The 25,004-nt window shown below is 41.6% G+C and overlaps 1 protein-coding gene across 3 annotated transcripts in view; it reads left to right on the top strand.

Annotated features, from left to right (window-relative positions):
* The window catches only part of tnfaip8l3 (tumor necrosis factor, alpha-induced protein 8-like 3), a 90,628-nt gene that overhangs the window by 26,643 nt on the left and 38,981 nt on the right, over window positions 1-25,004 (top strand). Inside the window, exon 2 of one of the 3 annotated variants that reach the window (XM_059952789.1) lies at window positions 24,566-24,778. The exons of the other annotated variants lie outside the window; for them this stretch is intronic. The gene's annotated coding sequence lies outside the window, so the exon portion shown is untranslated. The remainder of the gene's footprint in view (window positions 1-24,565; window positions 24,779-25,004) is intronic. 3 annotated transcript variants of the gene reach the window in all.

The raw sequence follows: 25,004 nt of genomic DNA, 5'->3' as shown, positions 1-25,004 counted from the left end.
AATTTGAGACCTGGCCAGATTCGAACTCAGGACCATCTGCCTCAAAGCCCAGTGCTGATACCACACCACCACCGATCGGCCCATATACAGATAGAAAACACACACACGCACACACACACACTCACTCTTACACGTATTTCCTCTAATTCACAGTTTTTATTGTTATGTATTGCAATGGACTGCTGCCACAAAACCTGATTCTGATTCTGAGAAGAATGAGAGGAAAATCTCATTGGAACTTATCAAATATTGAAAGGCTGAGATACAGTGGACGTGGAGAGGACGTTTCCATTAGTGAGAGAGTCCGGGACCAGAAGGCACAGGCTCAGAATAAAAGGATATCCCTTTTGAAGCAAAGAGGAGGAAGTTTTTTTTTTAGCCAGTGAGTGGTTAAGTCATTGCCACAGGTCTCTGTGGAGGCCATGTCATCGGGAATATTTAAAGTGAAGGTTGATAGGTTCTTGTTTAGCCGGCATCAGAGGCTGTGGGGGAGAAGGCAGGGGAATGGGGTTGAGAGGGATAATAAATCTGCCATGATGGATTGGTGCAGCAGACATGATGGGCCGAATAAAGAATTCTGCTCCTATATCTTACACCTTGCCTTTGCAAGTGGCAGTCTAAATGTCTTAATTGTAGTGATAACATCTGACTCCACCACCTACCTCCACCAGTAGTGAGTTCTGGATATCAATTACCCCATGGCTAAAAAAAAAATTTCACTCAAACCTCCTTTCCAACTCTTTTCTCTCACATTACCCCTGTGCCTCCTTGTATTTGATCCCCATCTCAGGGTAAAATGTTCCTGTCTTTCCACCCTATCTTTGTGTAACTCTTTCAGGTCACCCCTCAATGTTCACTGCAGGGAAACAAGCCCAGACGATCCAATCTCTCCACATGACTAATGTTCTCTAATCCAGCCAATGTCCTAGTTAATCTATTCTGTACCCTTTACAGCACATCTTATTCCTTCCTATAGTGCAGCTAACAGAACTACTTATAATACTCCAAATGCAATCTACCCAGGGTTTTGTAAAATTGCAACTTTATGTTCTAACTTGTATATTCTCTGCTCCGATCCGTGAAGGCAAATATATTGTATGCCTCTTTCACCAACCCATCTACATACATCACTACATTCAGGGAATGCTAGGCTTGAACCCCAAAGTCCTTCTGTTTATAAGCAATCCTTAGCACCCTGTCATTTACTGTATACATCCTGTATGACCTATTAAAATGCATCATCTCACCCATGTTGGTATTAAATTCCATCTGCAAACTCTCCACCCAACCTCTCATCAGATCTATGCTCTGCCGTGCCTTCGGCAACCTTTCTCACTACCTACAACACTATTAAATTACCAATCATGCCTTCTACGCTCACAGCCAAGCTGTTAATATTGTGGGTTCTTTTTAATTGGGACACATCAGGACCAGTACATTCTGGCCCAATTGAGCAGCAGTCCCAATTAGCCAGAGTTTTTATGAGAATAGTTAAAAAGGTATTAAAAAGACAAACTACCATTTAACTGAATAACAAATTGTGTATTTAAATGAAATACTGAACAAATTAGAATACTATATGTGCTCCTACAGTGCTATAAAACTATATTAGTTCTTAATAGTTATCAATGGGGAACTCATCCAGTGTATGCTGCCGTGTTCCTTTGACTGACCATAAACAAACAAAGCCAGCACACACCTAATGCAGATAATGGACTGCCTTCGTAAAATACTTTTGGCGATCGCAGGCTCCAAATCTTCACTTTTATTGTAACAGTCAAGCGATTGCCGATACCTTCAAATTCTTTGTAGCTCCTAACTTGAAGTAGTAAAATCGTTTCACTTTCATTCCCAGCCGGTTCTGGCATCTCCAAGCCTCGCTGCTCGAAACCGCAGAGAGCAAAATTATACAGAATTGTCTTACTGCTTACTTCTCACCAGTTATCGGTGACAAAAAATACTGTTCTTTGAACACAAACACCGCAACTGATGCTATCTAAAAATGGTTTTCTCTAAGCAATGTATGGTGTCTCAGACCACACAAGTGCAGTTGACTGTTAATCAATAGTGTCCTGTCTCAATTAAGCAAAATAATGTCCCAAATAAACTAAGGGAATCCCGGCTAATTTCTTGGTTAACTTTTGCTCTTGAAGAATAGTCCAAAATAAGTTGATGCCCAATTAACCAATGGGCCAGTTAACCAGGATCCACTGTATATTACAAACAAGAGTGTCAACACCATTCCTGTAGGGCACAACAGGTTACAAACTTCCAATATACTTCCATCACTTTCCAGGCCTCTTATCAAAGACTAATATTGGAACCAATTTGCCATCTCACCTTGGACCAGCCTACCATGGACTTGCTTGACTAATCTTTCACCTTTTTCTCTCCTCCTGCTGCTCTGTCACTGTGCACCCCAACACCTTCCCCCTCCCCCCCCCCACCCTGCCAAATTAGATCAAACTCTCCAAAATAGGGTGATGAAACTTCCTTGCAGGATATTGGTCCCCTTCCCATTTACTGGCAATCTGGTCCATCTTTAACATGGAAGAGAAAAGGCCCATTGACCCCCTCTGCTGCACCTGCTCAGATCCTTCCCAGATTTTTATGCACTTCATTCTGACAGAAACAGATTTTTAATTGTGACAATCTTGATAGTTTAGTAACTTGGTTTGTGTTTGCTGGCTGAAATGAAAGTCCTAATTATTGCATTATTGAAGTTGTTAAGAAAGCTGATATATCTCTGCATCCAGAACTCCAGGATCAAATATATCTGGGAACGTTGTATTTTTAGAAAATTACCCAATGATGTTTAATCACAATGCTTGCCCGTGCAAGCGGACAATGCTGACAATGTCTCCTATTCCAGTATGCCTTTATTTCACATAGGACATAGAACACGAAAGCACAGTACAGGTCCTTGTGCCAGCCTTATGACTTACTCTAAGATCAATCTAACCTTTCCTACAGAACCCTCCATTTTTCTATCATCCATGTGTTTATGTAACAGTTTCCTAAATGTCCCTAATCTATCTGCCTCTATTGCCACCCCTGGCAGTGTGATCCACACATCTGTATCTTTCCGCTAAAGACATGAAGGATATCCAGACATGATTCCAATGAATTAACTACTTACACACTCCTTAATATACCAGTTCTCTAGTGACGTATTCATCTGCCCTCTCCTATTTTTACCTTCACCAGCGCAATCCTGAAATTGTGAGCCAAGAGGTTCTGCTTCATAGCCCTCTGTCTAACCCCCCCCTAAACTCAAGCTGCAGGACCCTATCCCTCTGTAGTGAACTACATATACCTGTCTGGACATGCCCCCTGCTGACTGCTCCTGCGGCTCCTCCCACAGACCCCTGTATAAAGGCGATTGGAGGCACTGCTCCCCCCTCAGTCTCCAGGATGTTGTGTGGTGGTCTCTTGCAGCTAATAAAAGCCTATCGTTCGCCTCCCATCTCCGAGAGTTATTGATGGTGCATCACCCTCTTTCTACCTTTGTTTTCTTAGCACTAACATGAAAACAAAGATTGTGGTGCGATCTTTAACTGTCCTCCCTCTCCTACTCTGCCCTCCCCCAACGCCACCCGCCCCCTTTCAGCTCAAAAGATTCTGTGCCCAATTTTAAAACATCCCTAACCCTGGCAAAGGCTATTCTGGAGCCTCATTCTCTGCCACAGGAGCACCGTGTCTGTTGCTCTCAGTACTGATTCTCCCATCTTTACTGCTCACCCAAGCACTTTCCTCCTTTGAAACCAACCGTGATGCCAGAAACTCTGCAGCTGCTCTGAGAGGCCGCTGGCCTAATTGCATGTAAAATCGTAAACCTGTCTGCGAGGAATTCCTGCGATACTTGTGAGGAATTTTAGAATGCTGTTACAAGGTCCTAGATAAATGCAAGTAATGTCTGTGACATGTTGATGTCAAAGTCACGAAGACCAGTTTCAGCTCTGGTATTTCACACCACCCAGGGTAAAGGAGTTGCACATCATCTAAAATTCTGACAGACTTCTATAGATGTATAGTGGAGAGTTTCTGACTATTTGCATCATGGCATTGAATAGAAACGCCAACAGCTGCCATCGGGAAGGAGGTACAGGGTCTTTGGGTCCCACACCACCAGGTCCAGGAACAGTTATTACCCTTCAACCATCAGGATCCTGAACCAGCGTAGATAACTTCACTCACCTCAACTCTGAACTGATCCCACAACCTGTGGACTCACTTTCAAGGACTCCACAACTCATGTTCTCAGCATTATTTATTTACTTATTCATTTATTATAGCTTTTTGTATTTGCACAGATTGTCTTCTTCTGCATGTTGATTGCTTGTCCGTCTTTGTGTGTAGTTTTTCATTAATTCTACTATATTTCTTTGTTCTACTGTGAATGCCTGCAAGAAAAGGAATCTCAGGGCAGTATATTGCGGACACGTGTGCACTTTGATAAAGAATTTCCTTTGAACGTTCTACTACTATTCAGTCACATTTTTGAGAGCTATACATTTGGAGGCATGGAGAGTTGCATAGAAATGAGTCAGCATTTGATAGCACTGAACATACTGTTTGGTTACGTCAATGAGTTGTACCCTACCTATTTAATTCATTACATTGGCTTCATGGTTTGTTTAGCTGCTGGCTGTGGTCATTTCCAGTCTCTGCTCTCTGAGTCACTTGAGTTGTGAAACTGTCATTGAAGTAGTCTCCTTCCCTGTCTTGAGGAGGAATCGTGTCACAGTCCCTAAACAAGCTCAGCTGATACCAGTGGGCACTACCATTTTCTGCCAGCTCGTTTTACCTCTATCCTGTCATTGAGAAGAGAAAATTAAATAAGTGGAAGTGTATTTGCATAACGCTCTTCACAAGTTCAGGATCTTCCAAAGCATCTTGAGGCCAGTGAATAATTTTCCAAACAGTTCCGCAGATCCATTGGCTTAGGCAGTCCCTTGGGAATCAGACTCAGGTTTAATATCACCAGAATAATGTTGTTAAACTTTTATTTGTGACAGAATTACAATGTAATACATAATAGTAGAAAAAACATGAATTACAGTACACTTACTGTACAGTATATATACACCTACTGTAATTTATGTTTTTCTATTATGTACATATATTTAATAGTTAAATAAGTAGTGCAAAAATAAAAATAAAGTAGTTTAGTGAGGTAGTGTCCATGGGTTCAATGCCCATTCAGAAACTGGATGGCAGACGGAAAGAAGATGCTCCGACACTGTTGAGTGTGCACCTTCAGGCTTCTGTATCTCCTTCCTGATGGTAGCAATGAGAACAAGGCATGACCTGGGTGATGAGGGTCCTTAATGACAGATGCTGCCTTTTTGAGGCATCAGTCCTTGGTGATGTCCTGGATACTGTGGAATCTAGTGCCCACGATGGAGTTGACTGTCTGCAGCTTATTTCGATCCAGCGCAACCGCCCCCTCACCTCACCACATACAGACTGTTGCAGCCGGTTAGAATGCTCGCCATGGTACAGCTGTAGAAGTTTGCGAGTGTCTTTGGTAACGTAACAAATATCCTCAAACTCCTAATGAAATTTAGCCAGTGCTGTGTCTTCTTTGTAGCTGCATCAGTATATTGGGCCCAGGATAGATACTCAGAGATGTGGACATCCAGGAACTTGAAATGGCCACTTCTATCCCTTTATGGTGACTGGTGTGTGTTTCCTCATCTTACTCTTTCTGAAATCCACAATCAGTTCTTTGGTCTTACTGATGTTGCTATGACACCATTCAACTAGGTAATATATCTCACTCCTGCATGCCCTCTCATCAGTAATTGAGGATGACTTACTTTCATTCCACTTCAATGGTTTTGAGGTAGCTGATGAAGCCACTGTGGGGATACCAGACTCTGTACAGGTGGGGAAGTAAGTTCCTGAAGGGGTCAGCTGGTGGGACACTGTCATAATGGGGTGAATGCAGCACCCTATTACTACACAGCAAATTCTCACAAACACCACAGGAATAACAAGCCGATATTCTGCTTTACTGACATTGGTTGACTGAGTGTAGTTCTACAGGCAGTGGGAAGACTTTTCCTCCAACTTGTTACTCTGATGATTAAACCAACATTTACTGAACATACGAAACAGCAACTCAAACAACATATTATGTTTACACACCATTTTAACTTAATGTTCCCACACATTTCACAGAAACATAACCATGAGTTCAACACTGAGACAAATGTGAATATGAGCAGAAAGAAACATATTTTGTGGGAGAATTAATGAAGGCAAATGAGGAGAAGGAACTGAGAGTTTTAGAGAGAGAGTTCTAGAAGCCCCACCTTGCGATTCAAACTCTCCAGGTGAGCTTGCATCAGAAGGTGAGGCTGTCAAAGCTGGAGTATCAAAATCAAGTTCATTATCACTGACGTATGTCATGAAATTTGTCGTTTTGCAGCAGCAGTGTGGTGCAATGCATAAAATATACTATAACTTACAAAATGAAATATATATAAATGAATTGTTCTGAATTGTGATTTGATGATTGGGTTTGGACTAGTGGTGTTACTCAGCTAATAACCCGTAGGTCTTGCTTCAGGATTCCAGGTAAAAAACCAAATCCACCCATGGCAATTAGAAGAAATACATTTATTTAAATTTGAAATAAAAAGAAATTGCTAGATTGTTACTAAGGTTCACATGGCCTGTTCAACACATGCACCCCCTTCCCCCCACCCTGGAAAGGATAGTTGATGATGTTAGAATACGTACACAACACTGGAAGAACTCAGCAGAATGGGCAGCATCCGTGAGAAAAGAGTAGCCAACGTTTCGGGCTGAGACCTTTCATCAGGAATGGGGGGGGGGGAGGAGAGGGCCGAAGCTCAGTAATAGAGATAGAGGAGGGGGTAGGGCCTAGCGATGCCAAGTGGAAAACCAATCAGAGGAAAGATAAAGGGGGGAGGGGATAAGCATGAAAGAACTGTAGAGATAAAGAAGCAGAAAGTTGAAAGGGGAGAGAGGCAGAGAGGGACCTGGGATAAGGGAAGGGGGAGGGGGAGGGAATTACTGGAAATTGGAGAATTCAATGTTCATACCACCAGGCTGGAGGCTACCCAGATGGTAGATGAGGTGTTGCTCCTCCAACCTGAGTATGACCTCATCAAGGCAGTAGAGGAGGCCATGTATGGACATATCTAGATGGGAATGAGAGGCAGAGTTGAAGTGGGTGGCAACCGGGAGGTCCTGTCTATTGTGACGGACGGAGCGTAGGTGCTCGACGAAGAGGTCCCCCAATCTGCGTTGGGTCTCGCCGATGTAGAGGAGGCCACACCGGGAGCACCAGATGCAATAGACGACTCCAGCAGAATTGCAGGTGAAGTGTTGCCTCACCTGGAAGGACTGTCTGGTGATGTTACCTGGTTGGGCCTATGTGTGACTCCAGACCCACACCAGCTGGTTGACTCTTGACTACATGTTGGAATAGCTGTGCAAATCATTTAGTTCAAGGGCAGTTGGGTTGATAATATAACATGTCAATAATATACAGCAAATCCCATCAGTGAATATTTTTCAAAATCTCAGAAATTGATGTTGGAGGAAATTACAAAGGAGAGGTGAGATCCTGGACAAACTGGAAGCAAACATAAGAAATTAAATTTGAACCATCAGTTAAGTAGAAGCAATGTTGGACCGGTGAAATCAGGAGTGATGGGTGAACGGGCCAATATGAGGGAGGACAAGACAATATATTTCTGGATGACCTCAAATCTCTTGAGCATAATACTGGGCTATATGTAACAAGGATGTAATTGGAGATTTCAACAGCAGCTGAGCTAAGTTAGGAGCAAAACAGATCACAGTGTGGAGGTGCCACAAATATGTGGCCTGCAGTCCTTGGGGTCGAAGGTCAAGAGGCCTTGTTCAGTTTCAGATGCACCCTGGTGAGAGGGTAGGTGGTGGTGGTTATGGACTGAAGGTGTTGATGATGCTCTCATTCTACTCAATCGAATTGGAGCCAGTTGCTGCCTATCCAATATTGAACGCTGGCCAATTGCAGAAGAGTGGGAGAGTTGATGGAAATGATGGAGATGGAACTGAGATGCAAATTTGTTAGTGAGCACAAGGGAACTGAAGATGCAAAATTTCAAAACTCAAGGTAAGTTTATTAGGGAAGTATGTATGTGTCAATGTATTCTACCCTGAGATTCATTTTCTTGTAGGCAATCAAAATGGAATGATAAAACAATCAAAGAAAAAAATCCATGAACGATGTGCAAGGAAGATGAACTGTGCAAATACAAAGAAACTAGTAACAATAATAATAAATAAGCTAATAAATAATATGAAGAACATGAGTAGTAGAGTCTTTTTATGATGTGGGAGGAGAGCACAGATGAGAAATGGAAAGTGCTTCCCAAATTAATGGTGCAGGATTGGAAAGAAAATCCCTTGTAGATATTTTAAAGCTACAACTGAACATATAAGAATGGAACCAAATTACATGAACACTCTGCCAAACACCGAATACAAGTTGAGAAGGACAGGTCAGAATGGCTATCCTCTTCACATGACATAAGACATAATTTGTGCTTTGATACTGTAGTGGGGGTCTTGACTTAAGTGGTAAAACCTTAAAAAGTAATCCTAGTTAAGATTGGAGTAGATTGGGCAAGACTGGGGTATATTTGTGAAACTGGGAAATGGACCAAACAGCAGATACTACACAATAGCAACAGTCATACTATACCATGAATGGGCTGAACAGGCTCCAATATGCTCCATTGCATCTTAACACAAGCGGTTTATTGCTCAGATCACAGCTAAGCCCCATGGCATTTCAGAAACATTAAACAAAATATAAATTCCAGTGATGCTTGGTGACTGTAAACCACATGCCTCACTTCATTCAGTTTCCAAGGGATTTAAATGTTCATAAATAAACTGCTCTGTTTCACTAGAAACATCTGGATCCATTGCTTAGAAATGAATTGGGTTTCAGAAAGTGTTATGTAGTATAAATATTTTATGCATGATTAACTTATTTAAAGATACCTTGGAAAATATTTCTTTCATTAATCCTTGCAACATTTTTATTATAGCCAGAGGATGTGCGTGAAGTTTAGAGTGAAAAAAAAAGATTTTTTTTCATGTGGGACAGGGGTATTTGGGGGGTTGATGTTCTTGTGGTGTTTCGTGTAGGGGAGGGGTCCTGACGTTCTTGTTGTATTTTTTTGTTAGCTTCAGTGTGTGGGGAGAGGGGATTTGGAGTCCAATGTTGTTTTTGCATTTCATGTGGGGGGGGGAGACGAGTTTGGGTTTCGATGTTTTTGTTGCAGTTTATAAAGCGAAGGGAGGTTTGAGAGATTGATGATCGTGTTATCGTTCTTTTTTGTTGGATTTTCTGGCTATCTGGAGAAGAATCTCAGTTATATACTTTGATAATAAATGGACCTTTGAGGTAATAACTGTGTTAACTTCAAATGAAAAAGGTCAGCACAACATTTTTGCATATGAAATCTGTGTTTTAATATAAAATAAAAACACCCAAAGGGTTAGGCAAGCATCCGTAGATGAAGAAAGAGTTAATGTTTTCACACGTGTTGTCTAACCCACTGTGTTTCCAGATAATTCTGTTTTTATTTCAGATTTGCAACAGCTGCTGTTTCTGATTTTCATTCCCTGTCCACTTATTGTTGTGTCCAATTTTCACGTAAATGTCTCCAAGGTTTTCATGTGTTTTTTGTCATGATCCACATCTCCAAGTTTGATTATGTTGGCAAAATTCCAACATCCTGGCCCTGTTATTAAGTCTCGTGTTAGAATTTAGACGTGTGCTATGTTGTTCATGGTGCTGTGATTGTGTGTGTATTCAACTTGGGTTTTGTTCAGATGTGGAGTAAAAGATTTTTAAAATTTTTTCACTCGCAACATGAGGATTAAGTTACCAATGGACTGGTCTGTTTTCTTTCTGTGAATTTATTTTTGTGCTGCTGTCAACTGCCTGTGACTTATAAGACCATACAAGATAATAAGGCATAGGAGCAGAATTAGACCATTCAGCCTATCCAGTTTGCTCCACCATTCTATCATAGCTGATTAATTATCCCCCCTCACCCCTATTCTCCTATCTTCTGCCCATTACATTTGACATCCTTATTAGTCCAGAACCAGTCAATCTCCACTTTAAATGTACCTTGTGACTTGTGCTCCACAGTCACCTGTGGCAATGAATTTCACAGATTCAGCATCCTCTGGCTAAACAAATCCCTCCTCATTTCTGTTCCAAAGGGTTGTCCTTCCACTCTGAGGCTGTGCCCTCTGGTCCTAGACTCCCGCTCTATAAGAAACATGTGCTCCAAGTCCACTCTATCTAGGCCTTTCAATATTCAATATGTTTCAATGATATTCCCCTATCAGCCTAGACTTACCTGTACAAAGCAGTTTGAAGAATGGCTTTGTCAAACTCCATATTGGTAATGAACTGCCCCTTAATGCAGTCATTTACTAAGCTATGCGGTGTCAAATGGGATTATCAAGGAGGTGTTTCAGTGATGAAGGAGTCCTGATCAGCTCCATCTGGTTGCAATGTGTTTAACACAATATACAGAAAGCAAAACATTTCACAATATTGTGATATGGAGTCAAATCACCCACTCAGCTTACAGGCATAAAGTCAAGTTCACAGATTCTCTTCGGTGTTCAATATGTCAAGTGGCCAAGTAAAAGAAACACTATTATTATACATGAATTTTCAAACATGTATCTAAAATGTTTGTGCATCAGGCTTTAACCATCAATTTTGAACTGGGTTGAGCACCATGCAAAAGAGAAATAGAAAAAAGACAAAATGCAGGAGGAACTCAGAAGGTCAAGGACCATCTGTAGAAAAGAATAAAGAGTTGGCATCTCGGGCAAAGACCCTTCATCAAGTCTTGGCCAGAAACATCAAATCTGTATTCCCTTCCATAGATGCTGCCTGACCAACTGAGTTCCTCCAGCATTTTGTTCATTACTCTAGACTTCCAGCTTCTACAGGATTTCTTGTGCTTAGAATAGAAAGGGTAAAGCAGTTTTTACAATATTCCGCCAAAGAACCAATGAGATACCTGTATATTTGGATGCCAATGGGTTTTCAGTATTCAAGAGATGTAAGCAAATATTCTGCCTTTAGAACTCAATGTCTAGATGAAATGTTTCCTTGTCAAGTCCTTTGTAATTAGAAAATATATAATTCCCTTAATTTGCTCCACCAGTGTGCTTTGTGTTCCTCCAACCTTGAAAACCTAATGATCAAATGTCATCCATTCCATTTACCTAGTGAGTTCTGCCCCATAATCCTGACCGCTATTTACTTACGACCAATGACCAACTATAATCAAGTGCTTGAGATACTGCATGATGCCCAGTCCAAACAAGAAATACTCCATCCCAACATAGTCAGGGACTTCAACCGGGTTTGTCTGAAGAAAGCCCTTCCCAATTACCATATAATTTGTAACACACTGGACCATTGTTATGCTAAGATAAGGAATGCTTAACGTTCTATGCCCTGACCTCTATGTCTATGTCTGATCACTGGCTGTCCTTCTCCTACCTGCATAGAGACAGAGGCTAAAGAGTAAAACTCCAGAGATTAGGATAACAAAGAGGTGGTTGCAGGAGGCAGACAATTAGTTACAGGATTGCTTCAAGTCAGTGGACTGAGCCGCCTGATGCACCATCAATAACTCACTCTGAGACATAAAGGCAAGATATCGGCTTTTATTGACTGGAAGAAGGAACCAGCAGTGAGTGACCACCATACTACATCCTGGAGACTGAGAGGTCGGGCTCAGGCCTTGATCGCCTTTATACAGGGGTCTGTGGGAGGAGCCACAGGAGCAGTCAGCGGGGGGTGTGTCCAGACAGGTATATGTAGTTCACCACACCGTGTTCAAGGATTAATTTGTGGATTTGAATGAATACATCATATTTGTCATGGACTTTATTAAAACAGTTGTAGATGAGCGTGTTCTCACAACATCATTCAGAGCCTTCCTCAAACTGGATGAACCTTGAGAGCCACAATCTGCTAAAGGCCAGACCAGAGGCATTTAGGCTTGGTTCTTGGTTACAAGAGGTTCAGGTATGATCTCCAAAAATCCATCTAACAGCGAAGTGCCAAGTCCACACTGAACTTGAAACAATGAAAGATGCTCGATAGTTGCAGCAGGGATTGAATACTATCACCTTGTATAAAGTTAAATCAAACAACATAGGCAACAACAGGGCTGCATTTCCAGGTGAGCTCAAATCCTTCTATGCTGCCTTTGACCACCACAACACGGAAGAACCATCATGAACTCCCACAGCCCCCGATGATCCTGTGACTTCAGTCTCCGAGGCTGTCCTTCAGGAGGGTGAACTTACAAAAGTATCCATCCCAGAAGGTGTACGTGGCTAAATACTAAAGACCCGTGCTGATCAACTGACTGGAGTGTTCACTGGGATCCTTAAAATCTCACTTGAGATACCCTCCTACTTCAAGCAGACTCCAATTATACCAGTACCTAAGAACAATGTGGAACCCTTCTTCGATGACTACCATCCAGCAGCACTTACATCCACAGCGATGCAGTGTCCTGATAGGACACTGATGAAACATTCAACTCCTGCCCAAGAAGCAACTTGGATCTGCTCCAATTTGCCTACCGGCACAACAGATCCACAGCAGATACCGTCTCACTGGCTCTTCACTCAACTCTGAAAATATCTGGACAACAAAGATTCATGCTTCAGGGTGCTGTTTATCGACTACAGCTCAACATTCAAAACCATCATCCCCCTCAAATCTAATCAATAAGCTCCAAGACCTTGGTCTTGATACCTCCTTGTACTATTAGATCCTCGATTTCTTCACTTGCAGACCCCAGTCAGTTCAGATTGGCAACAAAATTTTCTCCACGATCTCCATCAGCGCGGGCGCACCACTAGGCTGTGTGCTTGGCCCGCTGCTCGACTTGCTTTCCACTTCTGACTGCGTAGCTAAGCATAGCTCCAATGACTTATTCAAGTTTGCTGATGATACTACTGTTGAAGGCCAAATCAAAGGTGGTGATGAATCAGCGTAAAGGAGGGAGATGAAAATCTGGCTGAGTGTGCCATAACAACAATCTCTTACACTTATGTCAGCAAGACCTAGAAGCTAATTATTGACTTCAGAAGGAGAGAACCAGAGGTCCACGAGCCAGTCCTCATTGGAAGATCTGAATTGGAGAAGGTCAGCAATTTTAAGTTCCTCAGTGTTATTACTTTGGAAGTTCTGTCCTGGGCCCGGCATGCAAGTGCAATTACGAAGAAAGCAATTACAAAGAAACCAATATGATTTTTAACACAAAATATGATTTGGCGTCATAAGCTTTTCAGCTCACCAAGTCCATGGTAATGATCAAACACCCAGTAACACTAAACTTAACTTTTTATTCTCCTCACATTCCCACCAACTCCCACCAAAATTCTCCTACTCACCTACATATTTGGGACAAGTTACAGTGGGAAATTTTTATATCAAACCACTCACCTTCAGGGTGTGGGAGGAATGGAGCACGTAGGGGGAGAACCAATGCAGTGACAGGCACAATGTACAAGCAGCACATAGGCATCAGCGGGGTCTGAAGTGAACCCCAGTGATTGGGGCTGAGAGGTGTTAGCTCCTCCAGCTGTATCCTTCCACTTCCACCAGGAGGAATTTCCTGGGAGCAAAGTGCTGAATATTACTTCAATATCCCTTTGCTGATGGTCTATTTCAGAACAAAAATTCCCCTTTTCAGATGCAGTCATTAATTTGAAAAGTGGAACATTATTTAGAACGCAACCAAATCCTTATACACTGCTTGCTTCTCATTATCTATTGTTGATTTGAATAGTGGTTGAAGATATGTTCTACTTGTAGTCTTTATTAGTGCCTCATTGATATTCTCGCACCTTGCAGTTTAAATTAATTAAAGCCCTATCCTTTTCCTTTGCCAAGCATTTATAAACTGCCCTAGTTATTCTGGGATTCTGGTTTAGCTGAAGACCGTCCCATTTGATAAATTGCCTTCCCCTTAAACTATTCATAATATCTCAGAAAGGCAAAAGCATTTATCAAAGTTCAAAGTCCAAAGTAAATTTATTATCAAAGAGCACACTGTGTATGTTACCATCATCTCAGTCACTCTAATCTGGCAGGCGTTCACAATAGAACAAAGAAATACAATAGAATCAATGAAAAATTGCACACAAGGACTGACAATCGGTGTGCAAAAGAAAACAAACTGTGCAAATAATAGAAACAATAATAATTTTTAAAATAAATAAATTCAATAAATTATTCTGAGAACATGAGTTTTAGAGTCTTTGAAAGTGAGTTCATAGATTGTGAAATCAGTTCGGTGTTGAGGTGAGTGAGATTATCCACACTAGTTTAGGAGCATGACTGTTCCTGAAGCTGATGGTGTGGGACCTAAAGCTCCTGAACCTCCTTCCTGAGGGCAGCAACAAGAAGAGAGCATGGACTGGGTGGTGAGAGTTCTTGGTGATGGATGCTGCTTTCATGTGGATGTTCTCAGCGTTGGGGAGGACTTTACCTGCGCTGGATCGGGCTGTGTCCCATGCTTCTTGTAGTTTTTTTCCATTCTTGGGCCAGCTCCAATCTATTTCTCAACCATTTCTCAATCTATGCTCTCATCTTCCTCTCCAATATTTCAGCACTTAGTGTGGTGAGTAACATTGAGGTCTCTTTTCCTGAGGTTCTCTCACTCCCATTTGGAAATATTCTCTGAAGCTTGCTGTTCCTTCTCTGCCTACACCACTGGTTCACATACAAGCATTGGCCTTCAGCTATTTCCCTTTTTTTGTTCATACAAGTCCCAAATTCCATTTTCTGAGAATCAAGGATTCAATTCAGTTAATGCTTCAAGGAAACTTTTGTTTGACTGGGGAGGTCCTTTAAAATATTTTTGTTATTTTCAGTCTGTTCCAACCTGAATAGCCACTCAGTGCTTGATCACTTTTGGTCACTTACAATAGGAAGAATTTATTAGGCTAATCCACAACTTGTGTGAATAAAACATTTCACCAGATTTTGTCTGATTTCTAGAACTCATTTTTGACCTGCGTGATTTAAGAAATTAGATTACAATTCTAAAACTGGAAATTAAACTGAGCCAAGAAGGCATTGTAAACTTGTCCATAGAATTATTTAAGGACATTCCCAACTTCTGGAGCTAATTCTCCATCAATTTGTTGATGGTGTGTTGAGATTCTATCTAGGAGAATGAAACTGAAAACAAGAGATAATTTCTTACTTGTATCTTAGAAGCTGCAAAAATACTCATTCACAACCTTCAATATTTACCACATTACGGACCTTTGCCACCTGGGACATGTCCTCCTCTCTTTACTACTCTCAGGGAGGAGGACCCACACTTTGTTTTAGGAACAGCTTCTTCCCATCTGCCATAAGATTTCCGAACTGTCCACAAACCAATAAACAAAATGCTATTCCTCTTTTGCACTCTTTATTTATTTGTGTTTATCATAACTTTTGGTAATTTATTTATGTCTTGTACTGCTGCCACAAAATGACAAACTTCGTGACCTATGTCAGTGATCATCAACCTGATTTGGATTTTGATTCTCTCTGCCAGTGTTTACCATCAACAACATTACTATAGGCAATTCTTTGGCATCACCTTCCAACCTAGTGACCCCCACCATCTCGAACAACAGAAATCTGAGAATAATGCTAACTCCAAGTCCCTCGGACACGTTCCCGACATAGAACTACCAATCCCAATAAGTCACCATCCTTAACAAGATAATACTAATGCTCCAAGATAGCAGTTCTTCTTCTTCTTCTTGTTCAGTCGTTAAGTCGAGACCGACACTTCATGACCTCATGGACCATAGGGTCCACAGGGTTTTCATGGCAAGACACCAGGCCCTTCTTCCGCACAGGTACTGCTGCTCTCCAGGTTGGGACCCAGCTGGGTTTGAACTTGGGACCATCTGCCTTGAAGTCCAGCGTTAATGCCATTACACCATCAGCCGGCCAAGATAGCAGCTCACCGGCACTTTGTTCATAATTCTCTTGATAATCAGTAAATGTTATTGCTGCCATCAAATCCAATATACTAGGAATGAATAAGAAAGATGTATATATACACACACACACACACACACATATATATATATATATATACACTCATTTATCCAAAGTAGGGAACTATTAAAAGTAAAACTGAAGTCTAAAGTACACTGCATTGTATAACATCTAGACATGGTGATCCCACCTCAACACCGATTAAACTTAGGGTTCAGAAAAGGCTAATGGACCTGATTATTGTCCAATACTTGTAACAATTAGATGAGGAAAAAGGATCTTGTGCTGTCCCAGCGTACATGATGAATAAACACTTCTCCGTTTTCCAGCCGGGTACAGGTATTGATCATAACCAACGTTTCGATGACAAACTGCTAGCTTTCTCGGGGATGATGCCTGGGTGTGTCTAGACCATTAGTATTTATATCGCCCCCCCCCCCGCCATAGTTCAACCCTCCTGAATGGATATTAATCTCAAATAGTTCACTGAAATTCATTCATAAAAAAGAATTACTATTTTAAGGAAGACCATTAAGAAACTGAAAGCCTTTGTCATCACTTCATTCTCTACTCTTATCTCCTTCCATGTTGAGACAAACTAAGTTCACACCATTGGGACATGGCAAAAGAATACCAATGATCCAAGTAATTTCTTGATTTATCTTGGCTTTGTTCCATTTTGTGCTATACTCATTGTTGTTTTTTTTAGCCACATTCCTCTTCTCTCTCCCCATTTATTCACCTAAATATTTGTTTGACTTTAAAAGGAATAAGAAAGACTCTGGAGTTCCTAAGTTGTCCAAATGCTTGAGAGGTTTGGCAAAAGCTCAACCTTTAGGATTTTAACTGGGAATAAATAGTCGATGTAATTTGGTTGAAGTACTAAAGAAAGAATTAATCAAACCAGATTCTCTGGTCAGGAGCCAACTTTGCTATCTCCACTTGAATAGAGCTTCGTTAATTGATGAAGAAAAATGGCTGGAAGGAAATTTAAAATTCTGGCCAAGAGACAATATAGCAAACTGTTAGATATTTTGTCTTTATTTTATATGGAAGCTTTTAATTTAAATGTTGTTGACTTCAGTAAAGTGAATTAGGAATTACTGAGTTTGACAGTGTAGAAGGACTAAACAAAGACTTGTGAAACTAAGAGAATGAGATTCTCAGTTAAAGTTTTTTTTAAAAAATCATGTCTCGCTACAACCATGAGAGGCAAGACTTTTTAATGTGATGCTTTATTCAGAATCAGATTTAATATCACTGGCACATGTCATGAAATTTGTTGTTATGAGGCAACAGTACATTACCCCACATAATAATAAAAATATAGAAGTATAAATATCTTAATATAATATAAATATAATTAATAAGTTAAATTAGTTACATTTTGCAAGTAGTGTAAAAAGAGAAAACAAAAAATAGTGAGGCAGTGTTCCTGAGCTCAATGTCCATCAGAAATCAGATGGCAGAGGGGAAGATGATGTTCCTGAGTCATTGAGTGTGTTCCTTCAGGCTCCTGTACCTTTCCCTGATGGTAGCAATGAGAAGAGCACATGTCCAGTGTAATGGGGGTCCCTCAATGATAGGCGCCACCTTTTTGAGGCATCCCTCCTTAAAGATGTCCTGGATGTTGGCAAGGTTAGTGCTCATGATGGAGCTGACTGAACTTTCTAGTTTATTTCAATCCTGTGCAGTGGCCCCACATACCAGACGGTGATACAGCCAGTTAGAATGTTTTCCATGGTACATCTGTAGAAATTTGCAAGCGTCTTTGGCGACATACCAAATCTCCTCAAAGGCCAAATAAAACTCAAGACTTTTCAAGTTGAAAACAAGTCCAAGCTGTAGTAAGAGAATGCAAAATTGTCTTGGAAGAGCTGATGTTGGAGTATTGCACATGGAATCGTTTGCTACTATTGCCATAAAGGCTACAAGGAATTGACAATCGACTGGATCTGTAAAGCAGAGAGACAAAGCAAAGATGGAAGATAGTGAAATGAAAACAAATGAAAATAAGGACAATGAAGTTGAGTAATAAGGAAGTTTTCCCCTTGTGCAGCATAGATTCATCAACATGATACCTTGGCAACAAATGTTAAATTTGGGGGAGATAACATATCAGTTATAAACACAAGAAAATCTCCAGATACTGGAACCCCAAAGTCACACAAAATGCTGGAGGAACTCAGCAGGTCAGGCAGCATCTATGGAAACGAATAGACAGTTGATGTTTCAGGCTAAGACCCTTCTTCAGGACCAGAAATGAAGGGGGAGGGGATGACTCCAAAATAGAACAGAGGCGGGAGGGGAAGGAGGATAGGTAGAAGGTGATAGGTGAAACCAAGTGGGTGGGAAAGGTAAAGGGCTGGAGAAGGAGTATGATAGGAGAGGAGAATAGACCATATGAAAAAGGGAAGGAAGAAGGGATCTGGGGAAAGTGATAGGCAAGTGAGAAGAGGTAAAAGGCCAAAGTGGGGAATAGAGGAAGAAGGGAGGGGGAAGAATCTTATTTACCAGATGGAGAAATTGATATCCATGCCATCAGAATGGAGGCTACCCAGATGGAATATAAGGTATTGAACCTCCACCCTGAGGGTGCCCTATGGCTATATTGCCTGAAAATTAAAAGGTAATTTCAGTTTCATTTTCCATTGGTTGGTCAGCCTGGGTCTAAACCAGTCTGGGGCTAGGCCATTCAGAAGTGGAATTAAGACACAGTTTATACACCAAATGATTTGGAACTCTCTTCTGCAGGTGATAATTGATTCTCAATCAATTGCTAATTTTAAAGCTGCATTTGTTAGTTAATATTATTAAGAGTTAAAGGAGAGAATCAGGCTGAAAGGATGGAATAGTCAGCTTTGGTTACTGTGTACCTTTGATGCACTGAGGTACAAAGTTCAATAGGGCAAGGGTGAGCAGCATCTTGAGCTGGTTAGTGTGTTGGAATTTATCAATCATTGTAATTTGGAGACTGGTTAGAAGATCACCGATAACGAAGGTGACAAAACCTGCATATAAGGCTTAACACCAGCAGGATAAGTAGGAACAGAGATAACTGTACAGCATTTCAGAGGAGCAGAACATACTCTTAGTGGTGTATTGGATGCGGGCTTAAAGATTAACTTGGAGTTCCTCAGGACACTTGCTAAGAAAGATCATATTCTCCATAACCAGGTGCTTCAAGATAGATCATTAGTTGCAGATTATTAGTGTGTGGATGAGCAAATATTCTGTTCTTTTTCATTAAAAAGAAAGCTATTTTCCTAAAATCACCAAAGTTATTTTAGATTGGATTGCAAAAGCCTTCCGATATATTGAACTGAAACAATGTTCCTCTATTTATGATTATTTAGCAAGATGTACTTCTGAATGACAGAAGCAAATTAACAGATATTAAAGTTTATTGCAGTAATTTGGTTATTGCTGGCCTTAAAGAAAAAGAAAAATACTGCTCTAGAATCAGAAAAATGCAATGCCACCTTCCTGTTTTAACCAGCAGGGCGTATATATGGTAGGGTGCCCGAGATTTTTGCACAGTACTGTATATTGGTTAAAATAGAATGGTGGTTGGGAAACAGAACTAAGAGTACTTAGTTTTGACAGACAGACATACTTTATTGTTCCCGAGGGAAATTGGGTTTCGTTACAGTCGCACCAACCAAGAATAGTGTAGAAATATAGCAATATAAAACCATAAATAATTAAATAATAATAAGTTAATCATGCCAAGTGGAAATAAGTCCAGGACCAGCCTATTGGCTCAGGGTGTCTGACACTCTGAGGGAGGAGTTGTAAAGTTTGATGGCCACAGGCAGGAATGACTTCCTATGATGCTCAGTGTTACATCTCAGTGGAATGAGTCTCTGGCTGAACGTACCCCTGTGCCTAACCAGTACATTATGGAGTGGATGGGAGACATTGTCCAAGATGGCATGCAACTTGGACAGCATCCTCTTTTCAGGCACCACCGTCAGAGAGTCCAGTTCCACCCCCACAACATCACTGGCCTTACGAATGAGTTTGTTGATTCTGTTGGTGTCTGCTACCCTCAGCCTTCTGCCCCAGCACAGAACAGCAAACATGATAGCACAGGCCACCACAGACTCATAGAACATCCTCAGCATGGTCCGGCAGATGTTAAACGACCTCAGTCTCCTCAGGAAGTAGAGATGGCTCTAATCTTTCCTGTAGACAGCCTCAGTGTTCTTTGAACAGACCAGTTTATTGTCAATTCGTATCCCCAGGTATTTGCAATCCTCCACCATGTCCACACTGACCCCTTGGGTGGAAACAGGGGTCACTGATGCCTTAGTCCTCCTCAGGTCCACCACCAGCTCCTTAGTCTTTTTCACGTTAAGCTGCAGATGATTCTGCTCACACCAAATGACAAAGTTTCCCACCGTAGCCCGGTACTCCACCTCATCTCCCTTGCTGATGCATCCAACTATGGCAGAGTCATCAGAAAGCTTCTGAAGATGGCAAGACTCCGTGCAGTAGTTGGAAGTCCGAGGTGTAGATGGTGAAGAGAAAGGGGGACAGGACAGTCCCCTGTGGAGCCCTAGTGCTGCTGACCACTCTGTCTGACACACAGTGTTGCAAGCGCACGTACTGTGGTCTGCCAGTCAGGTAATCAATAATCCATGACAGCAGGGAAGCGTCCACCTGCATCACTGTCAGCTTCTCACCCAGCAGAGCAGGGCGGATGGTGTCAAGCGCACTGGAGAAGTCAAAAAACATAACTACATGACCTTGTATTAGCTCAGTAGAATTAAGTGTTATTTGGTAACTGAAAAGACATAATATACAATACTGTGCAAAAGTCTTAGGTGCCCTAGCTATGTATCTTGCACATATACAGCATATGTGCCCAAGACTTCTGCACAGTTCTGTAAATACTGTCAAAACTGCTCTGAAATATAGGAGGGAAACATTAGTTTAATGATCTGGCTTAGGAAGAGTGGAACAAAAGAGCTAAGACGCTGTTTCCCAGATTTGTGCCACTTATTCACAGTATGTACTCACCAAGCTGGCTTCCATCGCTGTACACAGGTTCCAGCAACAAAAGCCCATGATTAATCATTAATTAACGAGCCAGCTGCGAGCAGCTTGAGTGTAATTGTTGAATTACTGATGAAGATTCCTAAATCAGAAATCAGAATCAGGTTTATTATCACCGATAATGTCATGATATTTGTCATGTTATGGCAGCAGAACAGTACAAGGCATAAAATAACTTTTAAATAGTGCAAAAAGGGAACAAAATCATGAGGTAGTTTTCATGGACTTGACAGCAGAGGGGAACAAGCTGTTCCTAAAATGTTCAGTGTGTGCTTTCTGGCTCCTGTACTTCTCCTGTGATAGCAGTACTGAGAAGAGGGCATGTCCTGGATGGCGACGGATTCAAGATGGAAGCCACCTTCTTAAGGCATTGCCTTTTAATGATATCATCGATGGTGGGGAGGCTAATGCCCATGATGAAGCTGGCTGAGTCTTCAACACTCTACAGTCCTCTTTTTCCCCAATCCTGTGCAGTGGCCCCTCCATACCAGGCAGTGATGCCACCAGTCAGAATGCTCTCCACAGTACAACTGTAGAAACTTGCTCGAGCCTTTGATGACGTACCAAATCTCCTGAAACTCCTGATGAAGTATAGCCATTGGTATGCCTTCTTTGTAATTGCATCAATGTTAGGCACAGGATAGATCCTCTAAGATGTTGACACTCAGGAATTGGAAACTACTCACCCTTTCTGCTGGTTACACCTTGATGAGGACTGGTGCATGTTCCCTCAACTTCCCCTTCCAAAGTCCACAATCAATTCCTTGGTCTTACTGACACTGAGTGCAAGGCTATTGCTGCAACATCACTCAACCTGATCTTTCTCATACTTGTACGCCTCTTCGTCACCATCTGTGTTTCAGCTAACAGTTGTGTCATTGGTGAATCTATAGATGGCATTTGAGCTGTGACCAGCCACACCACAGAGAGTAGAGCAGTGGGCTAAGTACGCATCCTAGAGGTGTGCTTGTGTTGATTGTCAGTGAGGAGGAGATGTTATTGTGGTCTCCCAGTGAGAAAGTCAAGGATCCTGTTTCCTCAATGATGGACCTTTGTTACTGGAACTAAACTTGTGACAAAGATAACTATTATATTCTATGGTGCTAACTGATATTTTTATTAATAGCATATATTGGGATTCTTATTGCAGACTTCCAATAATCTGCTCCTCAACCTAAGAATGGCATTATCAGACACGAGGAGGTATGATAACGCAACTGAAAGCTTGAATAAAAACCTGACTGCAATCAAGGACACAGTTTATAAAATACCCACAGCAGCAGCAGCAGGCAAATCCATGCTGTTGGTCTCCCACATGTTCTTTGGATGTACAGACTGTGGATAAGCCAGGCGTCCCTAAGCTAGGGAGATCCTGAAAATGGCATTTCATGCGTACTCCACTTCTTGGAATCTCTAATTTCTTCATTGGTAGTTTTAGCCAAACTTTCTCAATAATCATTCTCCCTGTTAAGTTAGGAACAACCGGTATTCTTCATATTCCTTCTGGGTAGCCTCTAAATTGTTGGTGTGAACATCAATTTCTCCAACTCTCAGTAATGTCTTCCCCTTCCCACTTCTCTCCCTTTCCTTTATCCCATTCTGACTCCCCTATCCCTTCGCTTCCCACCAGTCTATCACCTCCCAATGGTGCCCCCCATTCCTGAGAGGCTGATTTCCTTACCTGCACATCACTCTTGAGTTCAAGAGCCGTGAGGTAATGTTAAAGCTGTATAAAAACTTAGTTAGATCCCACTTGGAGTATTGTGTTCCGTTCTGGGCACCTCACGACCGGAAGGATGTGGATATTATAGAGTGAATGCAGAGGAGATTTACAAGGATGTTGCCTGGATTGGAGAATAGGTTGACTGAACTTGGCCTTTTCTCCTTGAAGAGACGGAAGATGAGAGGTGACCTGATAGAGGTGTACAAGATGATGAAAGGCATTGATCATGTGGATAGCCAGGAGGCTTTTTCCCAGGGTTGAAGTGGCTAACACGAGGGGCCATAGTTTTAAGATGCTTGGATATAGGTACAAGGGGGATATCAGAGGTAAAGTTTTTCACACAGAGAGTGGTGGGTGCTTAGAATCGTACTGCTGGTGACAGATACAATAGGGTCTTTTAAGAAACTCTTAGATAGGTATATGTAGCTTAGAAAACAGAGGGCTATGTAGTAGGGAAATTCTAGGCAGTTTCTAGAGTAGGTTACATGGTCAGCACAACATTGTGGGCCGAAGGGCCTGTAATGTGCTGGTGATGTCTATGTTCTATGTTCTAAGCCTCATGTTTCCAGCCTGAATTTCCTTCCCTGTCTCTGTTTTCACAACACTGAGATTTCCAATGACAAGGAGGATTGTTGTAGAGGAACGTTTGGTACAGATGTCTTTGATTTTCCTTGCCTTCAGTTTTACACCATTGCAGACAGATTAGAGACAAGCTTCAGTTTTGCTGGTTGTCCTAATCATTGCCCAGGTGTGTCGTCATCTATCACTTTCATTTGTTTTTAAGGAGATCTGCTGTGGAGTTTATTTGTAAAACTACTGCATTTAAGGAAGCATGGAAGGAAACAGCTGCACTATGCAGTTCAATTGAAAGTAAGATTCTAGTACTATCACAGTGGATAAATAACAAAATTTACATAAGTCTGCTCCTGGCCTTCACATGTGGCTTAGCAACAGAACCATATCAGTGCCGTTCCTTTGCATTCATCAGTTGCATGGAGAGGGGGAGCTTACTACATAGGCAACAGCTTGCTCTCTGTATCGTGCTGCCCAGGCTTGGGCATCTACACAGCTAGGACACAGTACCCATGGTCAACTCTGACCAATGGAGACCCTCACCAGAGCAGAGTTTCCTCAAACAAGAGAGCTTAGAAACGACATACAAAGATGCACCTACTTTGAAGAACATGTTAAAGCCTCTGACGAACTTTCTAATAAAATAAAAATGATTCTTTCAAATGCAGCAAGTCATGGCCATGGAAGTACACCCCACCAAGTTTCAAGAAAATCGGATCATATGTTTTTACCAAACTGAGATTAAATTTAACTCTGAAAATTATATTATATTAAAAACAAAGGCCAACAATATAGGGCGGTACCGCGGCATAGAAGTTAGCGCATTGCTTTTTAGCACCAGAGTCCTGAGTTTGATTCACGCTGCAGTGTGTAAGGAGTTTGTGACTGCATGAGGCTCCTCCAAGAGCTCCAATTCCCTCCCACATCCCACAGACGTACAGCTTAATAGGTTAATTAGACACATGAGTATAATTGGGCGGCGCGGGCTCATTGGGTTGGAAGGGCCTGTTACTGTGCTGTATATCTAAATAAAATAAATAAATGTTTTGATCATAATGATCAATTTAGACTATATGACCCAATTTATTTTCTTCTCCTTTCAGTTGTTTGCCATTTTCCCTTTAAGGAAGGGAGATATACGTCAATCTTGTGATATACGTCAATGTTGTGATTTGAGTGGATGAGATGGCTTCCATGGGAAAAGATGGAAGATATAAGCTGCAGAAGTAGAGTTAGCACTTTGCTAGGTGTGTGAGGATGGGAAGAAGGCTCTACATGTAAGGTATATGTCCCGATTGCTGACAGGTAATTTGCAGGTACGTTGAACCACAGTTAAGACTAATGCATTTGTCATTTGATCTTGAGCAATTAAATCCTTTCTGCCATGGCACCTAAGTCTTCAAGGTAAACTTCTAGCTTCAACCTCCAAAGGAATCTGTTCCCACTGTCTTATCGTCCAGTGGCTGTGAAGTACAGAGTTTGGTGATGGGCCATATTGATAGCACATCTCCCACTTTTCCATTCTCTTCAACTAAGGACCCA

The sequence above is a fragment of the Hypanus sabinus genome, chromosome 28 (assembly GCF_030144855.1).
Source record: "Hypanus sabinus isolate sHypSab1 chromosome 28, sHypSab1.hap1, whole genome shotgun sequence".
Taxonomy (NCBI): domain Eukaryota; kingdom Metazoa; phylum Chordata; class Chondrichthyes; order Myliobatiformes; family Dasyatidae; genus Hypanus; species Hypanus sabinus.
This window is presented reverse-complemented; position numbering and strand designations above follow the sequence as displayed.